Source organism: Panthera uncia, chromosome C2, assembly GCF_023721935.1.
Source record: "Panthera uncia isolate 11264 chromosome C2, Puncia_PCG_1.0, whole genome shotgun sequence".
Classification (NCBI taxonomy): domain Eukaryota; kingdom Metazoa; phylum Chordata; class Mammalia; order Carnivora; family Felidae; genus Panthera; species Panthera uncia.
Window position 1 is genome coordinate 141,809,534 of NC_064810.1, and position 7,947 is coordinate 141,817,480.

The following is a 7,947-nucleotide window of genomic DNA, read 5'->3' on the forward strand; positions in this document are numbered from 1 at the left end:
CTAAAGGCTCCAATCAAAAGACATAGGGATAGGTGACAGAATGGATAAAAAAGCAAGACTCATCTATATGCTGCCTACAAGAGACTCATTTCAGACCTTAAAGACACGTACAGATTGAAAGTAAAGGAAATGGAAAAGAAATCCAGGGCCGAAATACTTATATCAAACAAGATAGACTTTAAAACAAACACTGTATCATTAGGCAAAGAAGGACACTATGTCATCATAAAGGGAACAATCTAACAAAAAGATATAACAATTGTAAATATTAATATTGTAAATACTGATATACCCACATGGGAGCACCCAAATGCATAAAGCAGTTAATAACAAACCTGAACGGAATAATCAATAGTCATACCATAATAGTAGGGTACTTTAACACCCTAGACACTTCAATGGATAGATCATTCAAACCAAAAATCAATGACAAAACCGTCTCTTTGAACAACACATTGGACCAGATGGATTTAACAGATATATTCAGGACATTCTACCTAAAGAAGCAGAATACATATTCTTTTTGTGTGCACATAGAACATTCTCCAGAGTAGATTTCATATTAGACCACAAAACAAGTCTCAACAAATTAAAAAAAAATTGAAATCATACCATGCATCTTATCTGAACATAATGCTATGAAACTATAAATCAACCACAAGAAAAAATCTGGAAAGAGCACAAAAATGTGGAAGGTAAATAACATGCTACTAACAATGAATGAGTCAGCCAGGAAATCAAAGAAGAAATCAAAAAGCACATGGAGATAAGTGAAAGTGAAAACACAATGGTCCCAAATCACTGGGGTGCAACAAAAGCTGTTCAAAGGGCAAAGATTATAGTAATACAGGCATACCTCAAGAAGCAGGAATAATCTCAAATAAACAACCTAACTAATGTTACACCTTCAAGGATCTAGAAACAGAACAAGAAACAAAACCCCAAACCAATGGAAGGAAGAAAATAATAGAGATTAGAGCAGAAATAAATGAAATAGAACCTAAAAACAAAACAAAACCAAAAAACAAAACAAACAAAAAAGAAAAAAAAACCTATAGTAGAACAGATCAAGGAAACCAGGAGGTGGCGTTTTGAAAAGATCAACAAAATTGATAAACCTTTAGCCAGACTCATCAGAACAACAACAACAACAACAAAAAGCAAGAGAGAGAGGACTCAAACAAAATCAGAAACAAGAGGAGAAATAACAACTGAAATACACAATGGATTATAAAAATATTATGAAAAATTATTTGTCAGCAAATTGGACAACCTAGAAAGAATGGCTAAATTCCTGGAAACATATCATCTCCCAAATCTAAACCAGGAAGAAATAAGAAATTTGAACAGAGGAATTACCAGCAATGAAATTGAACTAGTAATCAAAAACTTCCAACGACCAAAAGTCCAGGAGCAAATAGCTTCATAGGCAAATTCTACTAAACATTTAAAAAAGAGTTAATATATATTTTCCTCAAACTATTCCAAAAAATAGAAGAAAAGGAAATCCCCCAAATTCATTCTATGAGGCCAGTAGTACCCTGATACCAAAACCAGATAAAGACACTTCAAATAAAAGGGAACTATAGGTCAATACCTCTGCTGAACATAGATACAAAAATCCTGAACAAAATATTGGCAATCCAAGTCCAATAATACATTAAAAAAATCATTCACCACAATCAAGGGGGATTTATTCTGGGGAAGCAAGGGTAGTTCAGTATTCACAAATCAATCAATGTGATACATCACATCAATAAGAGAAAGTATAAAAAGCATATGATCATTTCAATCAGTGTAGAAAATAAATTGACAAAGTGTAACATCCATTCATGATTAAAACCCTCAACAAAGAAATTTAGAAGGCATATACCTCAACAGAATAAGGGTCACATGTAAAAAACCCACGGCTAACATCATACTCAATCAAGAAAAACAGAGCTTTTCTCTTAAGATCAGGATATCTGCTCTTAACCACTTTTATTCAACAGAGTACTGGATGTTGTTGTATAGAACAACAACGTCTGTTATTCATTTACCTTTATCTGTATAATAATAATGATAATCAGGGGCACCTGGGTTGTATAGAACTACCCTATGATTCAGGGATCACATTACTGAGTATTTGTCCAAATAATAGGACTAGCCATAGCAGTCAGATAAGAGAAAGGAATAAAAGACATACAGATTGGTAAGGAAGAAGTAAAACTAGACGTATTTGTACATGATATGGCACCCTATAGAGAAAACCCTAAGGACTCCACTAAAAATCTACTAGAATTGATAAAAATGAATTCAGTAAAGTCACAGGATACAAAATCAATGTAGAAAGTCTGTTGCCTTTCTATACACTAATAACAAAGCAGCAGAAAGAGAAAACAATTAAGAAAACAATCCCATTTACAACTGCACAATAATAACATACCTAGGAATAAACTTAACCAAGGAAATGAAAGACTTATACTCTGAAAACCATAAGACAATGAGGAAAGAAATTGAAATGACAGAAACAAATGGAAAGATATTCTATGCTCATGGATTGGAAGAACAAGTATTGTTAAAATGTCCATAATACTCAAAGCAATCTACAGATTGATGTAACACCTATCAAAATACCAACAGCATTTTTCATAGGACTAAACAAAACAATCCTAAAATTCTTATGGAACCACAAAAGATCTCAGAAAGCCAAAGCAATCTTGAAAAAGAAAAATAAAGCTATAGTTATTAAAATTCCAGATTTCAAGTTATACTACAAAGTTGTGGTAATTAAAACGATATGGTGCAGAAACAAAAACAGAAACATAGAACAGAACAGGATACAAAGCCCAGAAACAAACCCATGACTATATGCTCAGTTAATCCTAGACAAAGGTAGTAGGAATATGCAGTGAGGAAAAAGCAGTCTTTTCAACAAATGGTATTGGGAAAAATGGACAGCTACATGCAAAAGAATGAATTGGGCCACTTTCTTACATCATACACAAAATGAACTCAAAATGGATTAGAGGCCTAAATGTGAGACCTGAAACCCTAAACATCATAGAAGAGAACATAGGTGGTGGGTAACTTCTTTGACAAGCCACATCAATAGTGTTTTCTAGATAAGTCTTCCGAAGCAAGGGAAACAAAGTTTCAAAAAATAAACCACTGGGACTGCATCAAAATAAAAAAGCTTCTGCACAGCGAAAGAAACAATCAATGAAACTAAAAGACAACTTACTGTTTAGGAGAAGATATTTGTAAATGGGTTATCTGATAAAGGGTTAGTATATAAAATAAATAAAGAACTTCTACAATTCAACACCCCCAAACCAAATAGTCCATTAACAAATGGGCAGAAGACATGAACAGATGGTCAAGAGACACAGGAAAAGATGCTCAGCATCACTCATCATCAAATCAAAACCACAATGAGATATCATTTCATACATGTCAGAATAGCTAAAAACACAGGAAACAAGTCTTGGTGAGGATGTGGAGAAAAAGGAACCCTTGTGCACTCTTGGTGGAAATACATACGAGTACAGTCACTATGGAAAACAGTATGGAGATTCCTCAAAAAGTTAAAAATAGAACTACCCTATGATTCAAGGATCACATTACTGAGTATTTGTCCAAATAATAGATAAATACTATTTCAAAGGGATACATGCACCTTCATGTTTATAACGGCATGTAATAGCCAAATTATGAAAGCAGCCCAAGTGTCTATTGATAGATGAATGAATAAACAAGTGGTTATATACACAATGGAATCTTATTCAGTCATAAAAAGAATGAAGTTTTGCATTTGCAACAACATGGATGGAGCTAGAAAGTATAATGCTGAATGAAATAAGTCTGTGAGAGAAAGAGAAATACCATATGATGTCACTCATGTGGAATTTAGGAATCAAAACAAATGAACGAAGGCAAAAATAGACAAGAGAGACAAACCAAAAAACAGACTTTTAACTATAGAGAACAGATGGTTACCAGAGGGGTGGTTGGTGAGTGAATTAGGTGAAGGAGATTAAGCATACACTCATCTTGATGAGCAGTGAGTAATATTTAGAACTCGTGAATCACTGTATTGTACTCCTGAAACTAATATAACACTGTATGTTAAGTATATTGGACTTAAAAAAAAAGTCAGTGTGTTATTCATTTACCTTTATCTGTATAATAATAATGATAATCAGGGGCACCTGGGTGGCTCAGTTGGTTGAGCATCTGACTTCAGCTCGGGTCATGATCTCATGGTTTGTGAGTTCAAGCCCTGCATCGGGCTCTGTGCTGACAGTTCAGAGCCTGGAGCCTGCTTCAGATTCTGTGTCTCCTTCTCTCTCTGCCCCTCCCCCACTTACGCTCTGTCTCGCTCTCTCAAAAATGAATAAACATTAAAAAAAAAAAATAATGATCATACTCACCTGAAATGGTGTTTGTAGAAACTGAATGAAATAATGTATCTAACGAAGGTTACATCGTCAGTGGCTAGTGATAAATGCTGCCGAATGTTAGTTATTATCAGTAGAGACTTTAGCACAAAACAGTACTTGATGAACATGTTACATTTTCTGTCACTCCCCCCCTTTGAGCCTTTGGTGGTTTGGTTTACCTTGAAAGTTCTAATAGCAGTACGTTAGTTACATGGGACTAAATATATACCCAACAGCCTTAAATATTGTAACTCCACCCAATTAAAGTTTATGTCTCACTCACAAAAAGTCCAAAATGAGTTTTTTGATGGGGCAGCTATGTTCCAAGCTGTGATTCCCATCCTCCGCTGCATCCTCTGCCTTGAGCACAAAGACAAGAAAAGAGCAAGCAGACCATCTCAGGAGGGTTTGAAAATAATTACAAACACAATGCCTTTTTTTTTTTTTTTTTTTTTTTTGGTGCACCTCACAGGTGCTTTTATTCATGCCACAAAGGCAATACGTCTACAAGTGAACAGCAGTGCTCCATGTTCTCCTCTAACAGAGCTTACCTGAGATTTACAGCCAGACTGATGCCCCATCTGATGTGTACTCCAAGTAAAGCTGGTTAATGATGACCCTGAGCAGGTCCAGGACTCAAGGCTTTCAAAGCTTGACTTCTTTCATCAGTGCTCCTGATTTTATGAACGATGATGCCCATCAACCCCACTCCTACCTAAATCTCCTGGTAAACTTGGGTGTGATGGGGCTTCAAGGGGGACCCAGACATTTTCAACAAGGCTTTGAAGCATCTCGGCATAGAAGGCCTGGTTCAGGCCTCCCCAACCTGTACAGCCAAGGACTCGGAACGATCACCGGGTGCCATGTTGCCTAGTGTGTATATCGTTGACTCTGGATAAAGGCTCAGGAACCCTATGTACTTTCTGGTTATATTTAGGTAATTGAAAGTCCAGTAGTCAAAATGTCCAGGATTTTGTAATTAGCAAAGTTGTGAACATGATTTGAAGTTAATTAGTTTTCCCATCGAGAACTGGAGACTGTGACAGGTGGTTTACAGTGGGAAGGGTGAATATAGTCATTAAAGCTTACTATTTCTCATCTCCCCTCCTCCTCACCATTCTGTAAACATTTTAGAAGAAAATAAAGTTTTATCATGTTCAGTATGTGGCTTGATGAATTTTCACAAAGTAAAGCACATTGTAAAAACTCATGTAATGTAGATTCTTCGGGTTTTGTCTGTTATGAAATGTCTAATTTCTTTTTTTCTCTCCTTTCTCTCTCAATATTTTCGATATTTCCCTCCACTCTTTTCTTGATTGCGTGGTTTCTGAGAAGTTGGATGCAGTTTTATCTTTGTTTCGCTATAGGTAATGTGTTTTCACTCTCTTGCTTCCTTCAGGATATATTTTTTTAAATCTTTGATTTTCTGTAGTTTGAAGATGTTCCTAGGTATAGATTTTTTAAAATAATTTTTACATGTTATTTAAATTTTAAATCCAAGTTAGTTAACATGTAGTGTAGTATTGTTTTCAGGAGTAGAATTTAGTGATTCATCACTTAACATATAACACCCAGTGCTCATCCTGACAAGTGACAAGTGCCCTCGTTAATGCCCATCACCCATTTAGCCCATCCCCCCACTCCTCTCCCCTCCAGCAACCCTCAGTCTGGTCTCTGTGTTTAAGAATCACTTATGGTTTGCCTCCCTCTCTCTTTGTATCTCATTTTTCTAGGTGGAGGTTTTTTGACATATATCCTTCATGGTGAACTCTGAATTTCCTGGAGCTGTGGTCTGGTGTCTGATGTTAATTGGGGGGAAATTCTGTCATTATTATTTTAAATATTTCTTCTGTTCCTTTTTTCTTCTCCTTTTGGCATTCTCGTTCTGTGAACGTTACACCTTTTGTAGTTGTCCACAGTCCCTGGAATTCTGTTCTGTATTTTTCATCTTTGTTCTCTTTGCTTTTGAGTTTTTTATCTTTCTATTGCTATATCCTCTAGCTCACTGATTCTTTCCTCAGCCATGTCCAGTCTATATCAACTTATGAAAGTTGGTCTTCATTTCTCTTACAGTGTTTCTTTTGTTTTCTTTGCTTTTTTTTTTTTTTTTTTTTTTTTTTTTTTTTTTTTTTTTTTTTTTTTACCTCTGGTATTTCTTTTTCAGTCTTTCTCAGGATTTCTATCTCTTAGCTTACATTGAACATCTGTTCTCTCATGCCATGTACTTTATCCATTAAAGCCCTTAGCATATTAATCATAGTTGTTTCAAATATCTAATCTGATGATTCCAATTTCCCTGCCATAATGGTGCATATCTGGTGTAGCAAGCATCCTGATGTTTACTCTGCCTCTTCAAACTATATTTTTACCTCTTGGTATGCCTTCTTCACTTTTTCTTCATAATCAGACATGATGTACTGAGTCAAAGCAACTCCAGTGGATAGGCCTTTTAGTGACGTGGGGGTGAGGTGTGGGGAAGGGGAAGCAGTCTATAGAAGTATTATTTTTTAATGTTTTACTTATTTTTTGAGAGAGAAAGAGAGCGAGTGAGCACAAGCCAGGAGGTGCAGAGAGAAAGAGAGAGAGGGGGACAGAGGATCAGAAATGGTCTCTGGGCTGACAGCAGTGAGCCCAACGTGGGGCTTGAACTCACGAACCATGAGATCATGACCTGAGCTGAAGTCTGACGCTCAACCAGCTGAGCCACCCAGGCGCCCAGGAAGCACTCTCTAGTCCTGTGATTAGGTCTCAGTCTCTCAGGGATCCTGTGTGTCTGGACTGTGAACTTTCTCACAAGTGTTTCTCAGGTTTTTTCTCCATTTAGGTGGGACAGGATAGCACCAATAGACTGGTGTTGGGTGTTTACCTTTCCCTAGGCAAACTAGGCTCTGATAAGACCCCAGCAGATTAGTTTCAGGTTAACTATTTTTCCCTGAGGATGGGTCTTGTTATGAAGAACAGAGCGCTCTGGCTTATTTGAAAAATGGTTCCTTATTCTCTCTCCCTGCAGAAAGCCTGTGGGGATTTTCTTTTCTTTTCTTTTCTTTTCTTTTCTTTCTTTTTTTTTTTTAATTTTTTTTTCAATGTTTTTTATTTATTTTTGGGACAGAGAGAGACAGAGCGCGAACGGGGGAGGGGCAGAGAGAGAGGGAGACACAGAATCGGAAGCAGGCTCCAGGCTCTGAGCCATCAGCCCAGAGCCCGACGCGGGGCTCGAACTCACGGACCGTGAGATGGTGACCTGAGCCGAAGTCGGACGCTCAACCGACTGCGCCACCCAGGCGCCCCTTTCTTTCTTTCTTTCTTTGTTTCTTTGTTTCTTTGTTTCTTTGTTTCTTTGTTTCTTTCTTTCTTTCTTTCTTTCTTTCTTCCTTCCTTCCTTCCTTCCTTCCTTTTCCTTCCTTCCTTCCTTCCTTCCTTCCTTCCTTCCTTCCTTTTTTTTTTTTTCCCAGATATTTACTAAAGGAATCTGGCTGAGCTCCTAGAGGTAAATCTCACAATGTTGTGGACCTTCCCTGTGATTGGG

At 36.9% G+C, this 7,947-nt stretch overlaps 1 pseudogene; it reads right to left on the reverse strand.

Annotated features, from left to right (window-relative positions):
* Positions 1 to 4,866: 4,866 nt before the first annotated feature.
* On the reverse strand, positions 4,867 to 5,532 carry LOC125922150 (ATP synthase subunit ATP5MJ, mitochondrial-like; annotated as a pseudogene).
* Between the last annotated feature and the right edge of the window lie 2,415 nt (positions 5,533 to 7,947).